At 40.6% G+C, this 25,774-nt stretch overlaps 1 protein-coding gene across 1 annotated transcript in view; it reads right to left on the bottom strand.

Annotated features, from left to right (window-relative positions):
* The window catches only part of Grin2b (glutamate ionotropic receptor NMDA type subunit 2B), a 401,948-nt gene that overhangs the window by 75,704 nt on the left and 300,470 nt on the right, over positions 1–25,774 (bottom strand). The gene's annotated exons all lie outside the window — the stretch shown is intronic.

Here is a 25,774-nt window from a genome sequence, read left to right as displayed (position 1 = left end):
ACCTACAACTTCTCCATTTACTAAGGAGGAAATGTTCATAAAAGTTGAGTGACTTGCCCAAGGTCACTGCAGTAATAAGTTGCAGTGTCAAAATTCAAACACTGAATTTGTCTTCCCCAAATCCATATTCTTTCCAGGGAAGGTAGTCTGGTTTGCACCATGCCCATCCCTACTAAAGTTCCCAACAGGATTTTAGGAGCATTGTTTCTTGATTCATAGACTGTGGGAAACCAGTCTGCAGCAGACCCTAGTGCCAGAGCACCTTGGACTGACCATAAAAATAAAAAGATTCTGCAGTAGTAGAGGCAGTAAAAACAGTCACAGTGTTCATAGACATTGAGAGGTTGGCTCTAATACCTGATAAATCCTGCGGCTCCCAGCAGTCACTGTGTTAATAGCCTTTTCATACCTGAGAACCATTAACGGGGCACTTTCCAACGTTCGATGTCCCATTTCCTTTTAAGTTGCCACACGTGTTCCATTTACTGCCCTGTTAAACATTCTTATTTTCCAACAGACATTCACAAGGTTCTTTTGGACTTCTATAAATTCTGCCGTTCTCAATAGGATCCAATACTGCAGAAAGACTGGAAGAATACAGTGCTCTATGGAAGAAGGATGTCCTACCAGCACTCAGCTCTCTGACCAGAGCTTACTGTACCTCTTCGGGGTTCACGCTTCTCCTCCTTCCTTTTGCTACAGTCTTTCCTTCCTCCATTTCTTACCTGTTTCCCCTACCAAGGCTGCTGCTTCTGTTTTTGCCTTTCTCGAATGTACTTTCTCTTTTTTTTTTTTCAGTCCCTTTCACTTATTAGATTTCCCAGATCCTCTTCCTTCCCTTTCACCATCTGCTGTTCTTCACCTTTCCTTGCTTTCTTAAAAAAAATTTTGAGGCAAATTATTGAGTCCAAAAAGAACAGATTTTGAATTCACACAAACCCGGTTCACATGCTGATTCTTCCAACTAACCGTGCCCTTCAACAAGGAACCTTTCTACCCCTTCCCTCAGTTTTCACATCTGTAAAACGTAGACACCAGCCCTATCCATAGGTCTGAATATTAAGTTAGTTAATGTGGAAATTCAATTCAGGGCTTTGTATGGAAGGGGGACATTAATAAGGGATAGGCAAAACCCCTACTTCTGTCCTGCCTCTTATCTTACTGTCATCAACTCTACCTTCTCTCACACATTCTGTTAGTCAGCTTTTCATTGCTGTGTCCAAAATACCCAACGAGAACAACTTAGAGGAGAAAAAGCTTATTTTGGCTCATGGTTTTAGAGGTTCAGTCCGTGGTTGGCTGACTCCATTGCTTGGGGCTCAAGGTGAGGCAGAGCATCATGGCAGAAGGATGTGGTGAAAGAATACTGCTCTGTAGCAGACAGGAAGCAGAGAGAGACAGAAAAAGGGGAGGGGCCTCAGGGAAGATGAACCCTTCCAGGCAGGGTGTCCTCCCAGTGACCCACCTCTTCCAGCCACACCCCACCTGCCCACAGTTACCACCTAGTTAGTCCATTCAAACTAAGATGGATTGATTAAGTTACTGTTCTTCTTATCTAATCATTTTATCTCTGAACCTTCCTGCATCACACAGGAGCTTTTGGGGGACTCCGCATTCTAAACCATAACATATATTAATACCGTCTTCACTTTGTTGCTCCCCAGAGCTGCTGTCTCTGGTCCTGGTTCAGCATCCAACTCACTTCGTCTAGCTATGCTATTGTTGCCCTTTCAATGGGTTCTCCTCATGGGCTATCCTCCTCTACTCTGAATCCATTTTTAAGTGGGAATAATTACACATTACAGAGTGCTACCTATAGATAAGATGTTCAAGCATCTCAGTGACACACTGATTTTTTTTTTAAATGGCAATAACAGTATTAAATACTGTAACATTAATGTTGGGGAAGCTTAAGGCCAAGGAGTGGCTAGGTTTCCCTGTGACTGAGACAGAACCTATGTAGTAGGTAGCTTGCATAGGTGAGGACCACACACTTTATCAACCCAGGTAGTCATAAAATAATGAAAGGATTTTTTTTTATGTTTTGTTTGTTTGATTAGGAGTTTTTAAAATTTATGGTAGCAGAATACAACAGTTACTAATATGGAATTATGTAAAAATGTGGATGTGTAACCAATGTGATTCTGCAATCTGTAATTGGGGTAAAATGGGAGTTCATAACCCACTTGAATCTAATGTATGAAATATGATATGTCAAGAGCTTTGTAATGTTTTGAACAACCAATAAAAAAAATTTATGAACAATACTAACCACTAGCTTTTATGCCAGGTTTCTTTTTAGTGGACACAATTCTATTGTAAGGAGAACCATTTGGGGTGAATTTTCCATAAAACCTTGAGAAGCACAGCTCTCCTTCCCAGAAAACATAGGGCCCCAACTATCTGCATCGGTTTGTACTGTGGCAAATGCTGACCCTGCTGCAGTCAGACCAAGTTAATTCGAGGCTTGCTGCAACTCCCATACCTTTGGTAGCTCAGCCTGACCTGCCATTTCCATGTCTTCAGACTTTTCTTGTCTTTATTTTCTCTTGAGTTCTTGACTTCCTCTTTGCCCTTGTCTTTACTGAACTTCATCCTGTTAGTTTGTGATTACTTGTCCAATTTGTTGAGGTCATTTCCAATTCTAATCGCATCCCCCAAGGCTTTAGCCTCCACTTTAAATTCAGTCTCATCTACGAACTTAATGAGCATGCTGTTGCAGTATCCAAGTCATTGATGACAATCTTAACTAGAAGTGGATTCAGGACTGAGCCTATGAAACACCGTTTTTCTATGGTTACTTGTCTAAAGAAATATATGTGCAGGTGCTTTAATGAAGTTCAGTGAAAAAAATATAAAGCCTCTCTCCAGAATCTGGGATCATTCAAACAGAATTTGTGACATTTTTTGGCACTTCAAAGCTCTACTTCCGTACAACTGAAATTAAATAATCCAAGTAATTGCTCAAAACATAACTTTATTTCTCAAAAAAGTCATTATTGTGAATATAAAAGCCAGGGCCTACAGTATCTACTGTTACCACGCTTTTCTGGGAATCACGTGGGTGCACACCCCATCCTGCTGAAGGTGTACTGAGCAGGAGGGCAAGGCCCTGGCTTCCAGTTCCAACTCTGCTATTCAGTGTATGACCTTGGTTGAGTCACCTGACCTTTCTCAGCCTAGATCTCATCCATGTCACTAAACGAGGGGCTCAGATCAGATGACTGTGGATATGCCTTCCAGACACAGATTCGCTCTTAATTGAGGGCCTAATTATTTTCAGTGGCAAATTACTATATGCATTATTTGATTATATGCTTTACTATGACAGTTAAATATGTTATTATAACTGAACATATTTAACAAGTAAAAGTTATTCTAGATTTGCATATTTTCTAGAAGTTATTAGCCCTAAAGCGCATTTGTTTGTATAATCTTCTCTATGCATCCTTAACTCTTTGAGTGCTGACTATGTGTGAGCTGCTCTGATGACTGTCATTTCCTTGTGATGTCACTAGCTGCCAATATTTTATTTCAGAATTCTCACATGAAAAGTGAGGAAATGGAATCCCTGGTTGGTTTAGTGACTGCCCAGGGTCATGAAATATGCTTGTGACAGAGCAGGGGCTTGAATTTGGTTTTTTGGACATAAGAGTTCTGAACTCTTTCCATATGGCATGATTCCATGGGCCCCAAACCCCCTGTTCAAATTTAGTATAGGCCACAAAAGAAAATACCACCAATTATAACAGCACTCAATTAAAATGCCTCACCAAACAGTAAAGACCATCAATTTTTTCAGTGATGAATGACCATTAACTCAGCCTCTAGAGATAAAAGTTATTGTAAATTTTCTTACACTGGAGATATGGCACAATTTCTTTAAGAAAGGCTGCTTTATAAAAGATATTTGGCTCGAGGTCTGGAAAAGAACCATCATTTGTAAAAAATCAGGTACTTGGCATTAATCTCTTTTTATATATAAACTACTTCTGCCTCTTCATTCTTCTATCCCCCCTCAAACCTGAATACTTCATTTCTTTCTCTTTTGATACTGGATTAGTTCACCAGTACACAGACATCAACAGCTTTCTGCTCTGACTTTCCCTAACATCTTTCCCCTCCAATTCACTGATGTCTTGGATTCACTTGAATTTTTCTGCAAGACAATTTCTATATAAACATGTGTCTAAAAGCATGGAGCAAAGGGGGAAATGTAAAAAAAACTAGTTGTGGGATCTGGGGGAGAAAAGAGGAAAAGAAAGGTATATTTTAAAGAATGAACGGAAGAAACTCATAGACATCACTTTACCTAAAAAACTTGAATTCTTCCAGTTAGTTACCTTAAGACACTGAAATTTTTTTAAACTCCTTAAATGGTGCTTACTGATTTAAAAATGGTGGTCTGAAACATGAAAAAACAATGATATGATAAAAGGTAAATCATGAGAGATTGATGTTAGGAAGTTCTTTTCCCCAAAATTAAAAAACAAACAAACAAACAAAAAAACAACCAAAACACTCAAAGAGATGATGCACTGCTTCTAACACAGGCTGCAGGCAGAGGCGCCTGCCCTGTTTGCTGTGCCCCTCTTTTACTACCCATCCCCGATTCCAAACTTTATCTTGGACTCCTCCATGTGTCTCCTCCATGTTGGGAAGGAACCCAGAGTTGTTTCCTGTGTATTGCACAGACTGCTCACTGAATCCTCACTATAACCCAAAGTGGCATCACTGTGGTGGACGTACCCTAAGGGTGAGCCACTGAGTTACTACTTTCTATAGTTCCCTTCCCTGTGTCCTGCTCTAACCATTGGAATGTGGCAAATGGGACAGGACACCATTCCCTTAATGAGATCATGTCATAATGGCAAAGGTGCTGTGATGCCATCCCATAATGATGACATGTTATATTAGATTTCTTCATAGATTGAGGGAGCAAATCTCTTCCTGGCATTGAAGTATTAAACAGTATATTGTCTACTGTCTATGGAGAGGGCCCTGTGGCCAGGAGCTGGGTATGTCCTCTAAAAGCTGAAAGTGTCTCCAGCCAATCCCCAGTCAGAACCTCAGTCAAATAGCCACAAGCAAATGAATTCTACCAACCAGCAGCATGAGAAAGGAAGTAGATGCTTCCTCATTCAAACCTCCAGATGAGGACACAGCATGGCTGATCATCTAACTGCAGTGTGGTAAGAAGTGCAAAGCTGAAGACCAGTTAAAGAGATGCCTAGACTCCAGATCCCCAGCGACTGTGAGATAAGAAGTGTGTGCTATGAAAGCCACAGGGTTTGTGAGAATTTCTTATGCAACAATAGAAAGCTAAAACAATTCACTGTTTTATGGAGGAAGAAAGCAAGTGTTTTTTAGTCAGCTGTTTTGCTGCTGTGACTAAAAGACCTGACAAGGATAATTAGAGGAAGCAAAGTTTATTTGGGGACTCATGGTTTCAGAGGTTTCAGACCATAGATAACAGGCCCCATTCCTTGGTGCTGGAGGTGAGGCAGAACATCATGGTGGAAGGATGTGGAGGAAGAAAGCAGGTCAGGATATAGCCACCAAGAAGGGGAGGCAGAGACTCTACTCACCAGATACAAACTATACACCCCAAAGGCATGCCCCCAATTCTTACCTCCTCCAGTAACGACCTATCCACCTGCCTTCTGTTGCCAGTTAATCCCCATCAAGGGATTAATTCACTGATTGCGTTAAGCCTTTCATAACCCAATCGTTTCACCTCTAAACTTTCTTGCATTGTCTCACACGTAAGCTTTTGGGGAACACCTCACATCCAAACCAGAACAGCAAATTTTGAAGAAGTTACTTAACTTTATTTAAGGTTGCACACCAGTAAGCAACAGAACTCATTTTTAAACTTAGGTCTCCCTAAGGTCCAGAAGGTCATATGCTCTTCAATCACACTTGCCTCCTATACTTGCCTTCTCATGAATTGTCATTATTGACTGAAGACTACCAATCTGGGTTACAAAATGACTTCTGGCAGTTATGAACCTCTAATGGTCATGAACTTGAAGCCCAGAAGTAAAGAACTGAAGTGATCTTCTCTTCTCATGCCCTCCTTCCTGCCCTCATGTCAGGGAATGCTGCCCACCTCTCACTCCTGAAAGAAAGGAGGGGAGGAGAAGAGAAGGGAGGGCAGAAAGGAGGGGGCTGCCCGACTAGCTCTGGAGCAGGGCCTCTGCCTCCCCCAAAGGGGAATTAGATGAAATGTCCTCATGAGAGAACTGTGCCACCTAGGCAAGGGCTCTGAGGATCACGGTAATGTGAGCCTCTCTTTAGGAATACCTCAGTGGAGAAAGCTGGGAGCCTATGAATAAGCCTCTATGCTTTGGGTTAAATCCTAGTTACAGAGATTCCTGCCACAGCTTCGATTCAATACTATTGGTCTGGGTTGGATGTAAGAACCTGGGCAGCAGGCTGACTTTCAGCTTGACCAGTCAGGGAGCACTGGTTCAAATGTCTTAGGGGCTGTTTGATGAGGACTAGAAAGGCTGAAATTCCACTGGTTAACCTTGGTTGGGCCAGTCTATTGTTGGACCAAATTGGACTGTATTTTGTATGTGCCTTGGTTAAATTACTGGAACAGTGATAAACTATGTGTGTCAAAAGTTTGACATGTCAAATTACATGAGAGCATACAGGGAGCAGTATAAAGCCTAGCTCTGTCTGGTTCATCATACTGCTAAATTTCTAAAGCATGATTTCAGAAAGAACTCAAACAGTTGAGAACCTTTTCCATCCTAGGCCCTGGGCTGAGAGTTGTGAGGGAAACCAGGGTGAGCCAGATGCAGCCCTCAGCCTCCCAGAGTCTATAAATCCAGTAGGGCATAGAAGCATGTACATAGATGATAGCTAAATAACCTTCCAGACATTTGCAATTCACCTCTCTTGGAGCAGGCAACAACCTGAATGCAGCCTCTTAATGATACTAAGTCACTTGGAAGACCGGTTGGCAGGTGTGAAAGGCCTAAGGGGCAGGCTGTCGTTTGCTATAACAATTTGTAGAATTTTGAATTTCTTCCCACTGCCACAGAGAAAGCCGTCTTTCTTTTGGTGAAAGATCTTACTTACTGCAATTACCCTTATGATAATGGGCAGAGTCCAGCTATCAATGAGTATGCAGTCAATGAAAATTTCTGGATTGATCACCTTAACCTTGCAAGCAGAGGGCATTCACAGGCAACGCAGAATGAGGATATCAGAACATGGGTAACAGATCCCTGCCCTGGAGGATCCCATGATCTAGTTACATAAAAGCTAAATTCCATGCAAGATTAAATGCTAAGAGGCAAAGGAGTTGTAGGAACCTTATTGTTATACCTCATTTGGAGTCCAGATCTTCTTTTAATTATGAGGATATTAGTTTTAACATATATGCTGTGTGACTGACATTTCGAGAGAGAGAAGAAAAAGAGAGGAAACAGAAAATGGCACATTAAATACTGGTTTTAATCACACACTGGTTTGAATCTGTGGTCTGCCACTAATTTAACTGTGTAGCCTTGGGCAAGCCACCTACCATCACTGAGCTTAGTTTCCTCATTTGAAGGTGATGATGTTACTGATCTTGCATGTAGAGGCAGTAGGATGTGCATGAAGCCTGTAGCATGATAATTTGCATGTGGTAGATGCTGAAAGTTAATTTTTTTAAAGGAAGGAATGAAGGTAAGAAAGCACACAAAGGTGGAAAATAAAAGGAAGAAGACTGCATTTCTTCAACTGCCTGTTTCCTTGATTGCTTAATGCTTTCCTCTAAAACTTCTCTGATTTATCTACTTTCCTCTTTTGCAGCAACAATTGGTGCTGAGGATGAATTGCTCAGGGTTTCACAAGGAGATAGATGCTTAGTGAAAAAAGTATAAAAAAAATCACAGTGAAAGTCTGGAGAAATGCTACACTGAAATTAAATAACTGTCTTTATTATAGGAATTTTAGAACCTACGTTTATCTAATGTGCATTTTAACTATTCCAGATGATCTAGTAGACAGCATGTCCAAATTAACTTGACAGGAACCAGCTTTTCTTAGATTAATGAGGCTTGAGACTGATGGAACACCAGTTTGAGAATCAGTTGTTTATATCAAGTTAGCACAGCACTGAGCACCAGATTGTTTCTTTGAGAAAAACAACCCTAGAAGAAGCTTTAGGAAAAAAACGATCTGGAAGAGGAACCCATGTTCCCCATGCACTGAGTGATATGACTTGCAGTAGCCCCTGAAACCTCTCATCTGCTGATTTTCTCATTTGTAAAATAAAAGGTCAGAGATGCATATCCTAAGCACCTTTACCATTCTAATAGTTTAGACATAAACTATATGTTTAGGAGTTTGAAAACATGCGTGTTATTATGACTGTTCTAGAGAACCAGCAGTCCTGCATGCCTGGGACAGATGCCCTGCACTTTGCCAGTTCTTTTGATTGACTGTGATGGGAAGGGTCTTCTTAAGAACAAAGCAGAACTAGAAAGAAGTCTCTTAAACTTGATGGTCAAGGACCTCTACAATCTAGATGTTTTATATTCTTCACCTCCCAATAATGCTGGGCCAGCCTTGGGCTCTCACTCTCTCCATGTGGAAGCATCTTTCCTACTAGAATATTCTGTCTCCCTATTATTCCCAGTAATACATTCCCCTCCTTATGTCACAGCATTATCCTGCCTTCAATCTGCCCCTTCCTCCACTAGTCAATATAAATTCCATTCTTCCTTTAGGACACCTGACCTTATAGAAGGGCCCCCTTCTTACTCACTGAACAATCAACAAACCTCCGTGTGTATACCCTAAGATGGTAGAAATTCCATTTATGGGTGTATTGCTTTACTTTTCCAATGAAATGTTGACAGAGATTAGAAACATACCAGCCTCCCCTTCTTTCCTGTGGAGTTCTGAATAAGCAATTATTCAACTGGAAAATGTGGGAAAAGTGCCACTTCATCCAGTTCACTTATTCCTTCCATCTCCTCACTGAGGTCATCCTTGGTTAGCTTATCTAAAATTTTAACACCCTCCCCACAACATTTTGTCCCTCCTTCCTTTCTTATTTTACCTATTTAGCTTTGACTTCTGGCTAACATACAGTATAATTTACTCAGTCCTCCCATCTGGATTAGATACTCCATGAGGGCAGAGACTTTTTCTTTTTGTTATTGTACCTTAGTGCTAGGGTGCTAGATAAGTTCCTGGCATGTAGTAGGGACCAAATTTTTTTTTTTTTTTTTTGAGAGATTACATGCATTTAGAACTCTCTGGTACAAGCTGGTTTAGAAAATGCCATTGCTCTTAAAGGGTTAACATATCCTCTGACTCTGCTTTTTTATCTTGCTGCTCTGCAGGTGGAAAGTCCCATTTGAATCATACCAGCCAGTCCCAGAGGAAAGATGAGGGAGATAGCAAAGCCAAGACCTAAGCTGGCCTAACTGTCCTAACCTAAAATATGGGCAGTCTCCCAGGTGAGGCTGACATGTGCTAGAAAAAAGACAGGATGACAAGATCTGACTTCCTTATGTAAGAAACTGGAGATGAGCAAAAAGAACCAGACTGCAGTCAGGCAGAATTACTAGACTTTACCACTGGTTCTGTCTTCCATGAAAAGCAGGCATGTGGTCAATAAAATTACTCATCAACCATGTGTGGACAAGTGGGCCTCCAATATCTTCCCCCAGCCCAGAGGAGAAAGAAACCTAAGAAACTGTTTAATTGCTTTGGGGAGAGAAACATAAATGATAGGACCTGGGGAAGAAAGATATCTCAGTATAAACTATGTCAAAAAAAATGGCATTACCAGCTTTGTATTCTCCAATAATGAGTCAAGCATGAAATGTTGGCTTAGTGAATGCTAGCTGGCTGGTTGATGATATTGATTTTACAGGCATTAGTAGAAATTCAGGGATCCGAATAGAGGACAGAATATTATCCATCCATTTCATTGGTTTTCAGAGTCTATTGCTGATTCTCCCTATTCAGCCTAACTCTCATCCTAAGACTTAATAATATGGACTTTTTCCCCTGCCCCTTTCCCATAACCAAGCTAGAAACTATCCTACATCAGACCTGGAATGCCAAAGGACAGAAATGAGTCCACTGGTCCATGCAAAATCTCCATGGGTTTTGACCAGACCCATGCAGCTCCGTTACTTTATATTTCTGTGATGCTGAGCAAGTTATTTAACCTCTCCCAGATCTCAGTTTCCTCATCTATAAAACTGGCATAACATTTACCCAGGGGAATGTTGTGAGGATTAAATGAGATCATTCAGGATTTCATTTATGTGTTCATTTAATATTTATCAAACATTTACTATTTTCCAGGCCACATTATGCATTAGGGATAAAGAGATTAAAGACTCAGTTTCTGCTCTTCCATAACTCAGAGTCTGGGGAAGAGACATGTGAAAATGAGCAGAACTAGACAGTTATCCCTCAGTATTCGTGAGAAACTGTTTCTAAGACCTTCCTGAATACCAAAATACACCAAAAATACACAGATGCTGAGGTCCCACTATGTAAAATGGCACTGTATTTCCATAAACCTGTTCACAACCTCTCACATTTTAAAATCATCTTTATCTTACTTTTGACATCTAATGCAAAGATAATACTATATAAATAGTTGCTTCAGTGTATTGTTTACAGAATAATGATAAGAAAAAAATTCTCTAAGAGTTCAGCCTAGATGCAGGGTTTTTTGTTTTTTTGTTTTTTTTTTTTTTTCAATCCATGATGGGCTGAATTAGTGGACCCAAATCTGAGGATACAGAGAGCTGACGCTAACGTGTGACAAACGTATGGATGAAATGTTTGCGGGTTAGTTTGAAAATACACATCATCCGTTTCTCATGGAACCTGAAGAGAAGTCAGGAAAAGCTCACCAGAGGAGGCCACATGTGAACCGACCCTTGATGGGTCATTAAGAGTTAAGCAAGCAGAATAACTCTGAAGGAGAAGGAAGAAAAGAGAAACTTCCAGATAAACGGAAATCACGTGAGTAGAAGGAGTGGACGGCATGATATACTCACAGAACTGTCACCAATTTCTTATGGATAGAGCTCTGGGTATAAGTTGACAAATGACAGAAAATGAGAATGAAGAGGCAAGCAGGAGTCTAGAGCCAGGAGGCGAAGACTGAAGCCCCTTAGCACGGCTTTGAGTTTTTATCTTGATGTCACTGGAGCACTATTGCAAAATTTTTGTCAGGCAACTGACATGAATAATTTTATGTTTTAGGTGGATCCATCTGACACAGTGTGAAGGATAGATTAGAATGGGGTTAGATCAGAGTCGGGGGAAGGAGGCAATTACAGTAATTCATGCAACAAATGACAAAAGCAATGAGAGGAAATAAAGAGAAGGAGGCGGATGTAAGAGATGGATAGATGGGAAAGAGGAGTCACCTACAACTTCCACGTTCCTACTTTGGATAAATGGGTAGATTGTGGTGTCAGGGTTAATACAAGAGCAACAGCACACTGGAAAGAGAGGGGAGAAGATGTGGAGCTTACTGTGGAGTTTGGTGGTGTTGGGGGCCTCCAAGGGGCATAAAAGTAAAAGTTGAAAAGCCACTGGGAGGCTTGAGAGAAAAATCTAGGCATACAAATTTGGCAGTCATCACTTTAATGTTTTGTTCATAGGCAGAGGAATCTGCGAGAAGTTGAGAGGGTGGAGAATGGAACCATTCTGCAGGACAGCAGTTAAGTAAGGGTGGGCACAGTGAAGGTGAGGATGAGAGAGGTACAGGGGTTATGGAGGCACCAGCAATGGAAGGAGAGACTTATCCAAAGAGAGCAAGTGGTGAGGAGAAAGTTACTGCAAAGAGAGGTCAGTAATTTAACAAGTCCAGGGTTGACACTTATTAAATTACTGGTTTGAGGGCTAGAAACTCAAAGGTGGCACAAGGAAGGGCAATTATGAAGGAAACACATGGCACGGTGTTAACCCATCAGGCAACTTCCATCTTGTTCTTCAGTAAATATGGTGGGAATTCACCTAACACTGACTTTACATTAATCATTTCAAAGATGTGTTCGTTCGCTTTCAGGAGGCAAGTGTTGTCTACAACCATTAATCAGTAACCCGAATTATCCATCTTTCTCCTTTTCTGTAGTATAGACTCATGGCTCTTTTACACAAGAACTTCTATTCATTGAGCCCAACAAAGGATTAAATATCTGATTTCTGCCAATTTTTTTAAAGGGTTATGTAACTCTGCTATCTCCTTTCTGAACTCCACCCCTGCCTCTCAAAAAACAAAAAAAGGCTATTGCTGTGCTTCTAGTATTTTCCCTCTGTGACCCAAAAGCAGAGGAATGCTGTGCTGGAGGTGAGCTGCTGAACAGCTCTCACTGCTACAGTAGCTCAATGGGAATCCTCAGATAAAAGGTAGGAGAGAAAAAGGAGATGTTATTTCTGGAATTATCATGATAAGCGATGTAATGAGAAGCTCACTGCAGGGCTGGATAGAAAGAAAACCGGGGAAGTGGCAAGGGAAAGAAAAGCTTCCCTGGTTTCTTTGCAAAGAAGCTCTAGGAAAATATTTGAAAATATGTGCGTGTTGAGAAGGAAGCAGAAAACAATGAAAGACCCCAAGGGTGGTTAACTAATCCCATTTGCTTGTTTGAATGTGAGAGACTAAAGTGACAGTCTTGATAGGAAGCACATCTTTCAAGGAATCTATGGCTGACTCTGATGGTCTCTGCTCAAACTCTCTGATAATAGCTTTGCAGGCAATGCCAAGGCGGAGATGTGCAGGGTGCTCTTACAGGTGGCTCCAAACTGCTTCTGCCAATGAGTCAGTGGGTTCTGTTTCTGACCGTTTTCACCAGAGTTCTTCTATACAACAAGTGCTAACTCGGTTCTCTTTTATAGCTGAAACTGCTGGAAGCTCTGGAGTCTCCGTTCTGGCTATCCTGCTGGTATGGTTTGCTCTTCTGGGCTGGTATCATCTGGATAACCAAGGTCTTGGTGCCCCTTGCAGTCTGCTACAAGGACAATTAAAAGAAAGAGGAGTGAGATTTGCCTCCAGTTCCACAAAGCCCAGTCTGAGGTTTCACAATACTCTTAGCTTGAAGATGGTGTTCTATCCCAGCATCTGGCTATTCCCTGAAGGTTTATGAGTGAGAAAGACAGAGGCTTACAACTGTCAGAGAAGATAGGAACCCAGGACAATGACAAAAGCATTTCAACTGAAGAAGTGGAATTGAAAGAGTGCCTTCCACAGCCTTCTCTGTAGGAGTAAAAGAAAAATATTAGTCCTTACCTGAATTGAGCTAATCATTTTTGCATGTTCAGTTGGATTACACTTTTGAAAAATCCAGAGAGGCTGGAATTTAGTGGGGTGTGAGTTGCCTATCACTCGGAAGGAAACACCCTTCAAAGAAGAAAAACCACCAGGCACAAGCTATCCAAAGGTATTTAAAAAACCACATAATGCTCACGTCTCTTTCTATGTACAAGCGAATCTGTAGGTCAAATGTCACGAGTTTTCTCAGGCTTATCCTCTCAACCTACCTTGGCCCAAAATAAAGCCTCATAGCCCAACCATTCACAATTATACTCAAGACTGCCTGAGGCTAAAGCAAAAATGCTGGCCATATTCAGTAATCAACTGAGTACAAGGCTTGAGTTTTAGAGCAGCAAGAATTGATGGGGAAGGGAACAGGCATCAGGCCCCTTAGAAGCTATTGCACATTAATTCACACTGCATGGCCTCAGAATGCAGCATGTGAATGGGACAGACCTCCTGTGTTACAATCAGTGCTGTGTATGAGGGAACAGGGGGCAGTACTGTCCAGAGATGGCATGGTCCAGGACTTGGCCCCTCCACCTACTAGCTGTGTCCCTCTGCAAGTCAATACACATCTCTGGGTCTCATGATTTTTGTTTGTTTTTATTTTAAATACTGACCATAGGGTGACCTACAGAATTCATATGGGTTAATTAAGTAACCTGCTTAGATCTGCCTGAACTGTAATTACTGACATATTATACAGATTATAGTGTTATTTATTACTAATATTTTCTTATCTGTCAACCCAAACTCCTAGTGCTTTAGAGAATGTATTTGGCACAAGATGAGTGTTAACACCTTAAGTCTTCTCTGGTTCCTTTCCACTGCTTCTCCCTGAATAAAGACTGCACTGCTCCTCACCTGCTTTTAGAAACTGCCCCACCCACCAGCTTCTCCTGTGCCCTTCCTCCACCCTTTCCTTCATCTACTCTCTTGCTTTCTCCACCAATATGTTGGCTTTCTCCACTTCTCTTCCTCAAGCTATTTTTTTTTTCCGGGCGGGAGGGAGAACAGAATATAACACATTATAGAAATGAATTAAAAATGCTTTGGATGAATGATAAACCAGAGCATGAACATATGACTTAGTTCTCAGATACCACCATGATTTCAAAATTTATAAAAAGGGAAACAAAGGACCACTAGGCCCTATATATTATCTCTAATTTTGAAGAAAGGGATTACAGATAAAGAAACAAAAGGTCACTTGCTAAACAATCCAGAAACACAGAATAAAAACAGACTGTTTTGCAGTAGGGTAGGGAGCTCAGATGGTATTGTGTGTGTGTGTGTGTGTGTGTGTGTGTGTGTGTGCGCGCGCGCGCGCGCGCGCGCGCAACTGTGACACACCAGTGTGCAGGTGACACATCACAAATGCTCTTTCATAAAGGGTGCACAAATGGCCCAGTTGCACAAGGTAGAGAAAAAAGATTTTTCTCTGATCATTCAGTAGCAGGATTCCAAAGAAGTTTTTTCTAGCTTGTTATTACTGTGAATTACTAAAATGGCAGAAGAAGCAGGACAGTGGAAAAATTCAAACTCCCTTCTAAGCATCCTTCCCAGAAGGTGGCTAGTAACAGAACCCAACGACTGAGCTACCCCGCATTAGAAATTAAGTTCTAAAAATAAGCAGGTCTTATAACTAATAAATAAATAGATGTCACCAAAAATGTGCCATAGTCAGAATACCGTGGAAAATCCAAACCTGCACTTAAACCCACCAACTGTGAACCAGAAGGGACCTTAGGGATTCACTGCGATCTTCTGTTTTATAGATATGAGAACTGAAGCCCAGAGACATTTCCTGACTTGCTCATGGTCACCAAGAGATTGATGGCAGAACTAAGACTTGATGATAAGCCAAGGGGAAGTGCCTTCCCTGTTTCTGGGATCCTGGAACAGAATATGGATCAATCACACCAAATCAAGTGTAGACATCCTTCTTCTATCATGAAGCAGGATAGAGAAAGAGAGCATAAGAGGGGACTAGGAACTTCTGTCTTAACCAATGTGTTGCAAAGATTCAGTGAAAGTCGAGTCTGGGGTTTAAAGAGCAATGTGAAGAGGAAATGGAGCAAGAAAACCCACCAGGAGAACTACCTGGTGTCCTGGAGTGACTGGTTACTAAACAGTGTCCTGGGGAACTGGGGTTGTTCCAAGAATCAGCTCTTAAAGACCAAATAGCTTTTCTGTGTTTTAAAAACTGCTTGAGTTCGCCTTTGTACAGAAGGGCCCAGGTGCTCATTTATTATTGAGCATGTTTAAAATGGCATTTAGGAAAGAACACCAAGAGACAGATCTTGCAACTACAGCATCAGTCCCAGGAGGGCTGTGCTTGCTTAGAGATGGAGCAGAGTTCACAGTAGTGATACAGGAAGACAACACAGGCAGGTATACTGGTGTTCTCTGAGACACCTGTTGGCATAATCTCCTCCACCAGTTCACCACAAAGTGAGTGATACAGAGGGCAGGTGTCTGCCTTCCCACTATCTATACATTTAGACCAATGAATCATGGCTTAGATTTTGCCCCTTGTGTGTGTTTGTGGGAAGTGTTGAGGGGCAGTGACTTAAAAATCATGGAATAAAATATATGCATGCAAATAAATAGTACATAACAGATAAATATTTAAATCTATATTATATATAGCATTAGGTATCATATATTTGTGGCATACCATTCATAACATATTGTTATAGGAAGGGAAGATGTAGATTTTATATCTATTTATCTATTATACATAATAATTATGAAATAATGTATATATAATCTAGAGAGATTACAATACTAACCAATTTTATTAAAATATGTACATATTCATTTTCATAAAACACATTTATAATATATAAGGACAAAGTAAAAAGAGATTGGAATGTCAAAAATTATCTCTGAGTGGTGGAATGTGGGGTGAATTATACCTTCTTCTTTGTGCTGTTTTTCTCCATTTTATTACTTTCCTTTAATGATTGAGCACTATAATTTTGGCATCAGATACAAACAACAAATATTATTGCATAAAAAAAGTTTATTGCTCTAAATGAAACAGAATTTCTTGAGCTCTAAGACAGATATCCTTATAACCATATGGAATACATTTACAACCACAGCTTAAGGAATTTTTCTCCTTTAGGATCTTACACTTAAACATAGTCTTTTAAGTAGCATATAATTCACCTGGAGAATAAAAATATATATCCAAAGAACAGAGGCCTATCATTGAAGAACAATAAGAACTTACATTTGGATAAAATATATATTTGTGATTTGTGTCATCTAATCCTTCAGTTGTCAAAACCCTAAATGTCTGGGTTTTAACCAAGGAGCTCAAGAACAGAGGGGCATGATCCTGTGATTAACTGGCCTGATCTGCTTTTGGGTGGGGAGTGGAGTGGTCCTGATGATGCGTGAATGAGCTCCACTGTGAGGTTATGTATCATTCTCTCCTCCTTAACATTGCCTTCTCTTACCTTGCCACTAGGCTCTCCTGGCTCTCCTCTCACCTCTTAGGGGACTACTTCTCTCTTTCCTTGGCCAATTCTACTGCCTTCTTCCACCCTGCACTCATGCAGAGGGAGTGTCCAGTAGTCATGTCCTTGGTCCCCTTCTCTCTTCCTCCACTGTCTGCAGAAACCCATCTTCTCCCCTGGCTTTCAATTATCACCTCCATGGAGAATATCTCTTGAGTCTGCATTTTTAGGAGTATTTTTCTACCCAAACCATAAACTGACATTTCCCTCCAGAGCCAACAGTGAACTCAGAATTTAGATGTCTAAAACCGAACCCATGAATCCCTTCCTCCATCACTCATTTTATTCTTCCCTTTGATGCCCTGGTGCTCATAAACACCCCGTTCCCTGGATCCCAGTTCTTCAATGGTCCTGGTCTCATCTCCCCCAATGTGACAGATTCGTTGTACCTCTTCCATTCTTCTCCACCCATCTCTGCTTCCTGTGCCCATCAACACCATTCATACCTTAGGGGATTGCAGAGGTCCTAGAGAAAAGGAAATCCATGGAGTCCATCATAGGAACTCCATAAATTTTCTAAACGGAGGTCATCATCATTCTCCTTCCTCTCACAGTCTGTGGTTTCTGATTGCTCAATTCATTCAAGCCATCTTTGCTTCAAATGGCCTTGACGCCTAATATTTCTTTAAAGATGGATCTTCATCCCCTCATTTGTGCTCTTTCATTCAGATAAATCAGAAAAAAAAATCCTATCATTATAAGAATAAATACCATACTTCACCTTCCATTCCCTCTACCTGAAATAGTGTTTTCAGCTCCTCTGCTACCACCCACCTCTAAAAACTTTCCTTATTATTTCAGGGGTCATCTATAAAATCTTGTTCTTCTCAAATCCCTTCCTGAATCCCTGAACCAGATACATTATTTCTTTTTATAAGCCCCTTTGTCTTATCATTTATTAGTTATCCACTGCTCTGTAAAAAAGTGACCATAAAACTTGGTGGCACAGAGCACAAATGTCAGTTGATCTCACAGTTGCCCTGGGTCAGGAATCCAGATGCACCTTGGCTGGATCCTGTGGTTCAGGGTGGCGCACAAGGCTACAATCAAGGTTTCGGCTGGGGCTGGGACCTCTTCTCAAGGCTTCATGTGAAGCGTCCATTCCTCAGCTCACTCGTGTGGCCGTGAGGTGGCCTTAGATCCTTGTTTGCAGTTGGTCAAAGACATTAGCTCCTTGCCACTTGAGTGAGCTTGTGCCCAACAGGCTGGCTGACTTCCTTCAGAACAAGCAATCCGAGGGAGAGGGAGAGAGGGCCCCAAGACAGAGCTAGTCTTTTATATGCTCATCCCAAACATGACATCTTACCATTTCTGTCCTATTCTAATGATCAAGTTGCTAACCTTAGCCCACGTTCAGGGGGAGGGGACCGCACAGGACATGGATGCCAGGTGGTGTGAACCTCTGGGGATCATCTCAGTGGCAGCCTACCACAGTCTATTCTTTCCCACCTGTGTAATTTTTAAATCTCCTCTGTTCAAAAGGTACATTTCTTGAGAATGGAGAGTCTTGTTTACCTTTATCTCTCTTTTCACACTGGCACAGGGGCCTCCACGGAGAAGCCCACCAATGTATTTTTGTTACTGAAGCTAACTAACTGATAAAAGAAGTTAACTATGGACACAGACAGAAAAGGCAATGCCTCTTCTCAACTTGGAGAGTCTGCTTTCACCTGGAAAGCAGAAATGCTCATGGGGATCAAGAGGAAGAGGTTGATTGAGCTTTGTAGAGTAGCTAGAAGGTCATTAGAGTTCTTGGAGTATGAAAAAGTTCAACTCTGAGATGGAATGTTTCTAACTTCAGGGTTGGGGCATGGGGGACTCTAAAATTCCATGTCCCTAAAGTAGACAGAGACAAAAAGCACTCCCCTTCTCCTTATTTAGTACTTGCACAAATATAAAGGTATATGAGCACTTACTGCCATCATTCCTATCTGGAATGTTCAGAATCTCATCTGAGTGTGGCTCTTCTGCCTGGATCTCTCTCTTTCTCTCTCTCTATACCTAGAATATATCACTCTCTTTCCTTACTGTCAGTTTTGTTACATTTACGATGTGACAACATTTTGCCCCAACCTTCATGTCCTGTTTTAGTTTATCTTACTGCACTTCTGTCCCTTTCATTGACACGCCCTTCTTTCCTTCATTCTCCTAGACGTCTAGCTGAGTTTTTCTGCTACTATGGAAAAACTTTCTTTGCTTTGCTAGGTAAATGCCCTTGGATCACTCAAATTGCTCCTGAAGTTTTTTAAGGCATTAAAAGTCTATATTTCAAGGAATTGGGGTTGTGGCCTAGCACAGGTGAGGCCCTGGGTTTGATCCTCAGCACTACATAAAAACAATTAAGTAAAATAAAGGTATTGTGTCCAACTACAACTAAAAAAAATATTTTAAAAAAGCTTATATTTCAGTATTTCATTGTCTGACAAACATAAAGCTCTGCAGACAAGTAGTATCTTTTGCCTTCTAAGGTGAATTTGGAGACTTAGTACAATATAGTACTGTGATTGCTCTGTCTTCTCATTCTTTTAGAAAACAGTGCTCAGAATTCTCAGCTGCCCCCTAGAGACTCCAAAGTGAACAGGCAGTGAGCAGGCAAGAGGCTAGGTGGGTTCCATAAATACCCCATTCCTTAATTCCTTAATGTATACCCATTTTCAAGGTGGACACTTCAGTTTTTAAGCAGGGGATGAATGTTTTCTGAAACCATCCTGTTCTGGAAGTTACAAGCTCCAACATTTGCAAGGACCTGATAAATTACTAATCAATGGAGCGGGCCTCCTTGTAGGGCTGTGTTGAACTGGAGAACATGTATTATATTCAAAAGAGGCTGCTGCCCTCAGCCCTAACAGAGGGTGATCCCACTGTGGCTAATTTCCTGATTTTTTCATAGAATTCTGAAATCTTGAGAATCTGAAGTTTTAAGTGCTAAGAACCAATTTAATCTCTAAATATATGACCTCTTTGGGGCCATCTAGAAAATGTCTATGATTGAAAGCAATCTGTGGACTGCTGACTTATGACCTTTCCTGTACATCCTTGCCAGGTGTTTATGTAGCATCCCTGGTGCTACAAGGTCAAAGGAAAACAATTAAGGAAGCAAAAAAAAAAATCAATAGCTATGAAAGAAGGCCAGGTTGTCTTAAATAATGAGCATTAATGCACCATGATTCTTTGGAAAAAGTGGTATAAATATTAAAATGTACAACACCCGATATGTCAGATTATAAAAATTCATGTCCCATTCTCTAAAACCTAGCAGCAATGAAAACGCAAAACAAAAAGTAAGATCAAATACTATCCACATTTCCCCTGAGACTTGGAAGTGTGTTGTAGCTTCATACAATTGTGTGTATAAAATGTAAGCAGAAGATCCACGGGCCTAATTCAACAAGTTTTTTTACTTTAAATAAATTGCCAGCTAAATTTCCTTACAATGATGCCCTGACTACTCTGCAGAAATTTAGCTAGCAACTTCTGTCAAATAATAAAGCCATTTCCTAAAGCCTCTCAGAGGCTGCCACCACATGGCTGAGGGCCACTGTTCTCTGTCCTACTACCTTCATAGCGCTTGACACCACCTGAAAGATCTCATTTATTTATTTGTTTGTGTGTTTGCTAGCTGACCCCACTCACCAAGACATAAGCTCCTTGGGAGAGGGAACATGTTGGTCTTGTTCAATTCCATTTCCAGAACATCTAGAACAGTGGTTGGCTTGGGAAATATCTGCCAAATGAAGAAACCCAGATAATCACCACGGTCAGAGTTTTCTCTGCAGTTACGAAGATGACCTGTGATGGCGAATCTCCCGGAGTGAGAGAGACAGGCCTTAACTCGATCTTGCTGGGCTTCTGGCTCTGTCCTCTACTTTATGTAGGGATAAAGACTCAGTTTCATTTTAAAGTTTAATGGCTGGGAAATAAAATGAGAACAGAGGACAATGACGGAGTAGCTGTCTTAAATATCCATTAAACAGATATGTCTCTTCTGGTGAGGAGGAAATATCGGTGATAAACTGTCCTTGTGTTTTATAGGTTAAAATCAGATTGCTGGGCCTCTCTCTAGAATGAACGGGATGGAGCCTGAGAATTAGCACTTCTAGTGCATTCCCAGGTGATCCTTGTGCTGCTCTGGAGGTCACAACTTGTGAACCACTGGAATAAACTGTAAAACAGGATCCAAGTGTCTGCGGTTAATATCACTCACCTCCCCACTTCACCACTATCCCTTTTCTCTGTAACCCCAAATATGCCCATATCTTTTTAACATTAAACCACTTTCCCTTGTGGAAGAAATTCCGTTAGCGGTTATGAGATAGTCTATCCACCGCAGAATAAAGAAGCCGTAAAGGAGGGTTTTTTATGATCAACCACAAAGTGGTGGTTTATTACAATGAAACAAAACCCAAGTAGATCAAATAGCGCAAGGACACACTGCAAGGTTTCATAAACAGTTATTATTGTTTAATGTGTTTGGTTGTTAATGGTCACTGAGAATCCACAAAGCACTAAATCCAAGCTGAGGATATCTTTGATCTCCTGATTTCTGGGTAATGGACCCAGCATGGATGGCTGTGCTGTGTGCCATGTACCTCACCATCATTTTATTATTAATTAACTCAGCTTTTTAAAATCCCTCTGCAGAAAGGCATTTTAGAATGAAGAAAGAAAGTTTGTTCACTGATGATGTATCACCAACCACATCAAGGATTCTATTAGCTGTTTCCTAATTCCTTCCATTTCATGACCAAGGCAAAAATCCAACCTAATTCTGTGGTCTTGATGGGGTTATTTTCCCCTCCATTTTCTTGTTTTCTAGAATTAAACTTTATTTGTATGATCATCATTTTGAATTATGTTGTAAAATAGTAGTGAATATGTGCCCTGCACTTGCTATGTGTTAGATACTGTGTTAAGAATTTCATATGAATTAAAACATTTGATTCTTACAGCAACAGTTTGAGGGAGGTCCTAGGATTACCCCGTTTTTTACATGAAGAAACTGAGGCACAGATCCACTGATACCCTTTTGGATAAGTTACTGTGCTATGTGGATGGAGGATATGGTGATTCTTGGCTTTTTTTTTTTTTGTACTGGAGACTCTAAGGGACAAGTTTAAGAATCCAATGTGAAGGAAAGAGGACAACTCAACAGCACAGTTGATGTTGAAGAACGTGAGCTGCAATTGTGCTCACTCAGAGTTAATGCAGAGGTGACCGGGAAAGGAAGGTAAGGAGGTCAATTTGGAATGCCACAACCTGGGGCAGCGCTGGGGTGAAGGGCACATGCTGACCTAAGGAACCATTCCTCAGATTTCAGTCAATCAAGCACCCAGCACTGCAACAACGTTCACCACATCTGTGTACCACCTACACTGTGTTCAACATTTGGAGTAACCTTCCTTCTTAAAATGCCATGTATTAAAAATTTCACCTCATTATTGTAAAATATGAGACAAGGGTCACTTGCCCAAAGTAGAGGATAACATAAAAATAAATAGATGATTATTTAAATTATAAAATACTCATCCCAGCTAAATTAACTCATGCACCACAGCTGAAACCCACAGCCACACTTGGGATGAAGCAGCAAGGATGAGTCATAGATTAACATTCTTAATTACTGAATGTTGCTCTTACTTTTTCTTTCATATATATGCTTTTAACTCAACGAACCTAGTTTAATTAATCTAGTTTTGCATGTGTTCTTACAGCTCCTTTCCTTGAGCTAGTTGAGTCATAAAATATTTAGTGTGTTGCATTTCATGCAAAACAACAGTTAAACTCTCATGTCACTGTCCTAACAAGATTTAGGAGCTGTTTTGTAGATTGACCATTTAAAATTCTCTTGGGCATTGGGGTATTTCTCCGCACCTTCAGTAGATACCTGATTCATGAGGCTGTGTGGCCATAGTGCCACAGCCATGGTGGCTGTGTCTCAGAAGAGCTCTCAATGCAGAGGAGGACTGTTTCCTAGAAGATCCCTCTGTGAAGATCCCTACCTAGATGGCTGTTTTTATAGGTAGGCTCTGAACTTTGTCATTCAAAGACACATGTTCTTTCCTCCCAAATTGAGAGAGGTTCTTGTTCTTGATTGAAAAGAAAGGGTGTGTGTGATAGTTAGGAGGTACAGGCATTTAGGGGGACAGGAAAGCTTTTATTCCCTTTTATATTTCCTTCCCTTCTTCCTTTCCTTCCTTCCTTCCATTTTTGTCAATGTCAAAAGAATACTACAGAGTAAAAGTCTGCACAGTCTGCGTTAACCTCCAATTCCCCAATACAGAACTCTCTCTTAACACTTAGTTTTAGAACTAGCTCTAAAAGTTCTGAAAGTGAGGGAGCCCACATGTTTCTTTGGTATAAACTGTCCCATAAATCTACAAAATCGTCCACACTGATCTCACTACACTTAGATCTTATTAATCTGGTTATACTCAACCTAAAAGGGAATGTTCTGACCCTTTGCCAGCAAACTCCCTTCCATATGGGATAGATGAAGAAAAAAAAAAAGGTGTATATTTTAGGAATAGCCAAAGATCCAATGATGATGACCTGAGAAGATGTCCTACACTCAACCCCTGGATTAGAAAAACATGAGAGGGTATCCAAAGGAAGTCTGGTATAAACAGGGGCATTCATAAACATGGAAAACATGGTAATGGAGTATGGCTTTTTTGTCTTCTGAGGTCTGTCACTCTCTCTGCAATGACTACCTCCCACATGCAATCTTCTTCCTCTATTTTCCTCTCCAGGATCATATGTGCCTTCTTGCCATTGCCCTGGCACAGACTGACCTTAAACATTTAAACCTTCTGAGCTATCAGAGCTGAGACCTGGAAACTGTAAACTCAGCAATGGGCCACCTTTAGGAGCAGCAGAGAACACCTGGACATGTGACAGAGAGGGACGGCTGAGCTCAAGTACAAAAGCATTCAAGCAACCATCCTAAAACATCTCTTCATCAGAATGAATGAAAATGTTCACCAAATTGTCAACAGAAACAATTCTAATGGAGAAAATTATAAACTTACCCGCATCATCTGAGTTCTATGGCCTGTGGTAAGAGGTTTGTGTCCATGATTTTTATTAATTGCCTTCATTCTTAAAGACTGTTTTTTTTTTCCTTTGTTGGCCAATGTTTCAATTAAATATTTGATTCAGAGGCATCTTAACAGATTTAGCATGCCAAGGTCAGCACTTCTCTTCCTGTGTACCCAAAATACCTTGATTCTGTTCCTGGCCAGCTCTCATGAATAGGCATTGTGGGGAGAGAGGCTATGCATGGACTAGTACAAATCCATTGTCACTGCAGGAAGAACTCAACATATAAAATCTCCTAGTGCTAGATCACTAGAAACATCTTGTATATGAAGGACAACCAGACAGTAGAGCTTTAATGTCAAACTTTGGATGTCCCTAAAGTCAAGATACTATTAATAATTAAGTGTCCTGTTTCATGGAAATCATTGAAAAGCGTGAAAGCAAAAGTAGTACATTGCGATACTACTAACTTATCAGCTTTTACTACTAACTTATCAGCTTTTAGGGATGTCAGCCTGTGGGCATATATACTGCTCCCGCTCTCTGTGACACTCATGGACCAGAGAGAAGAAACAGCCCTTGAAAAGATGCCACACTAAGCTCAAGCCCTACAACTCTTGTGAAAATGAAACCAATATAATGAAAAAAATGTAGAGAGACATAGACAGAGCATGTGGCCAACGCCATCTGTGTGAGTTACTACTAAACATAAGAAATATCCTTATTAGCAAAGTTAGAAGGCAACATACTCACTCAAAAGGTCAAAAAGAGAAAATTTTCAGTGACTGCTAGCAGATCAGGAGTAACAAAGGAGAGCTTTCCACACCCTGCACCTGTGTCTGCTGCTAGTTAATGAATTAACACAAACTCCCTAACTGAAGCTTTTCACTTTTCACATTTAGGAATATTTGACAAGAAAAAAGTGGCCAATTCTTCTCACCTTGAAAAGCAATTTTATGCTATCCAAGTTGGACCATCAGCAACTCTGAATTATTTTCATATGAAAACCAGAGTCTCTATTTTATACACGTACAAATGTCTCGCCGTAAGGGACCAATGTGAAGAAGTATGATATGTCCTGACAATAGAATATTGGGCAATTATAGTTTCCTTTTTTTTAATAATATTTTTTATAAAGGAACATGTCCACAATATCCTAGTAGGGAAAAAAAGAGTAGATTGCAAACTATTCATATAGTGTGTTTTCAAGTCTACTATATCACATTGCATTGTGTTATACACACATATATACACACACAAAACAGGCACAGTAAAAATTACTGGTAAGAAACCAAAAAAAAAAAAAAAAGTTAACTGTTAATTTCCCATAGGTTTGGATGTAGGTCAATTTCATTGTATCCCTTCCCAAGTGTCTTTAATAAACATCAAGTACCTTTAAAATAAGAAAATCATAAATGTTGCTTTTAATCTGGATGTAAACTTAAGAGTCTTCTAACCTCTGCACCACAATTTCTTCTTCAATACCACTATTGGAAAAACACGATAACCTAGAAATTAGAAATATAGCTCAGAGGACTCAGGGCCAACCACAGATAACCGTCCTGAAATAAAAATCCCAATAAAACTGAAACCAGATGGATGGAAAGAAACTGTCTACTGGCTTGGGGACACTTTCCTTTCTTCTGTCTCCTTAAGCCAAGGTTAAGTCAACCCATCAGTCTCTCAGCTCAGTCTGCTCTTTAGTTCCATCACCAAGCTCAGGTTTCAAAAGCGAAGTCAACCCAGGTTGTCTGGTTCTCTTACCCTTTTCATTCAATGGCTGATGACAAGCCTTTCTAAAATGCTGTTTCTAGAATCTATTCCCCCCAAATACCCTGTTCTTATCTTTGAATTGTTTTGCAGTCACACATGAAGAAGCAGCTCAACACAATGGCCTGCATAAAAG

This window comes from Ictidomys tridecemlineatus, chromosome 6 (genome assembly GCF_052094955.1).
Source record: "Ictidomys tridecemlineatus isolate mIctTri1 chromosome 6, mIctTri1.hap1, whole genome shotgun sequence".
Lineage (NCBI taxonomy): Eukaryota > Metazoa > Chordata > Mammalia > Rodentia > Sciuridae > Ictidomys > Ictidomys tridecemlineatus.
The sequence above is the reverse complement of the archived record's forward strand: the minus strand, read 5'-3'. Positions and strand labels throughout refer to the sequence as shown.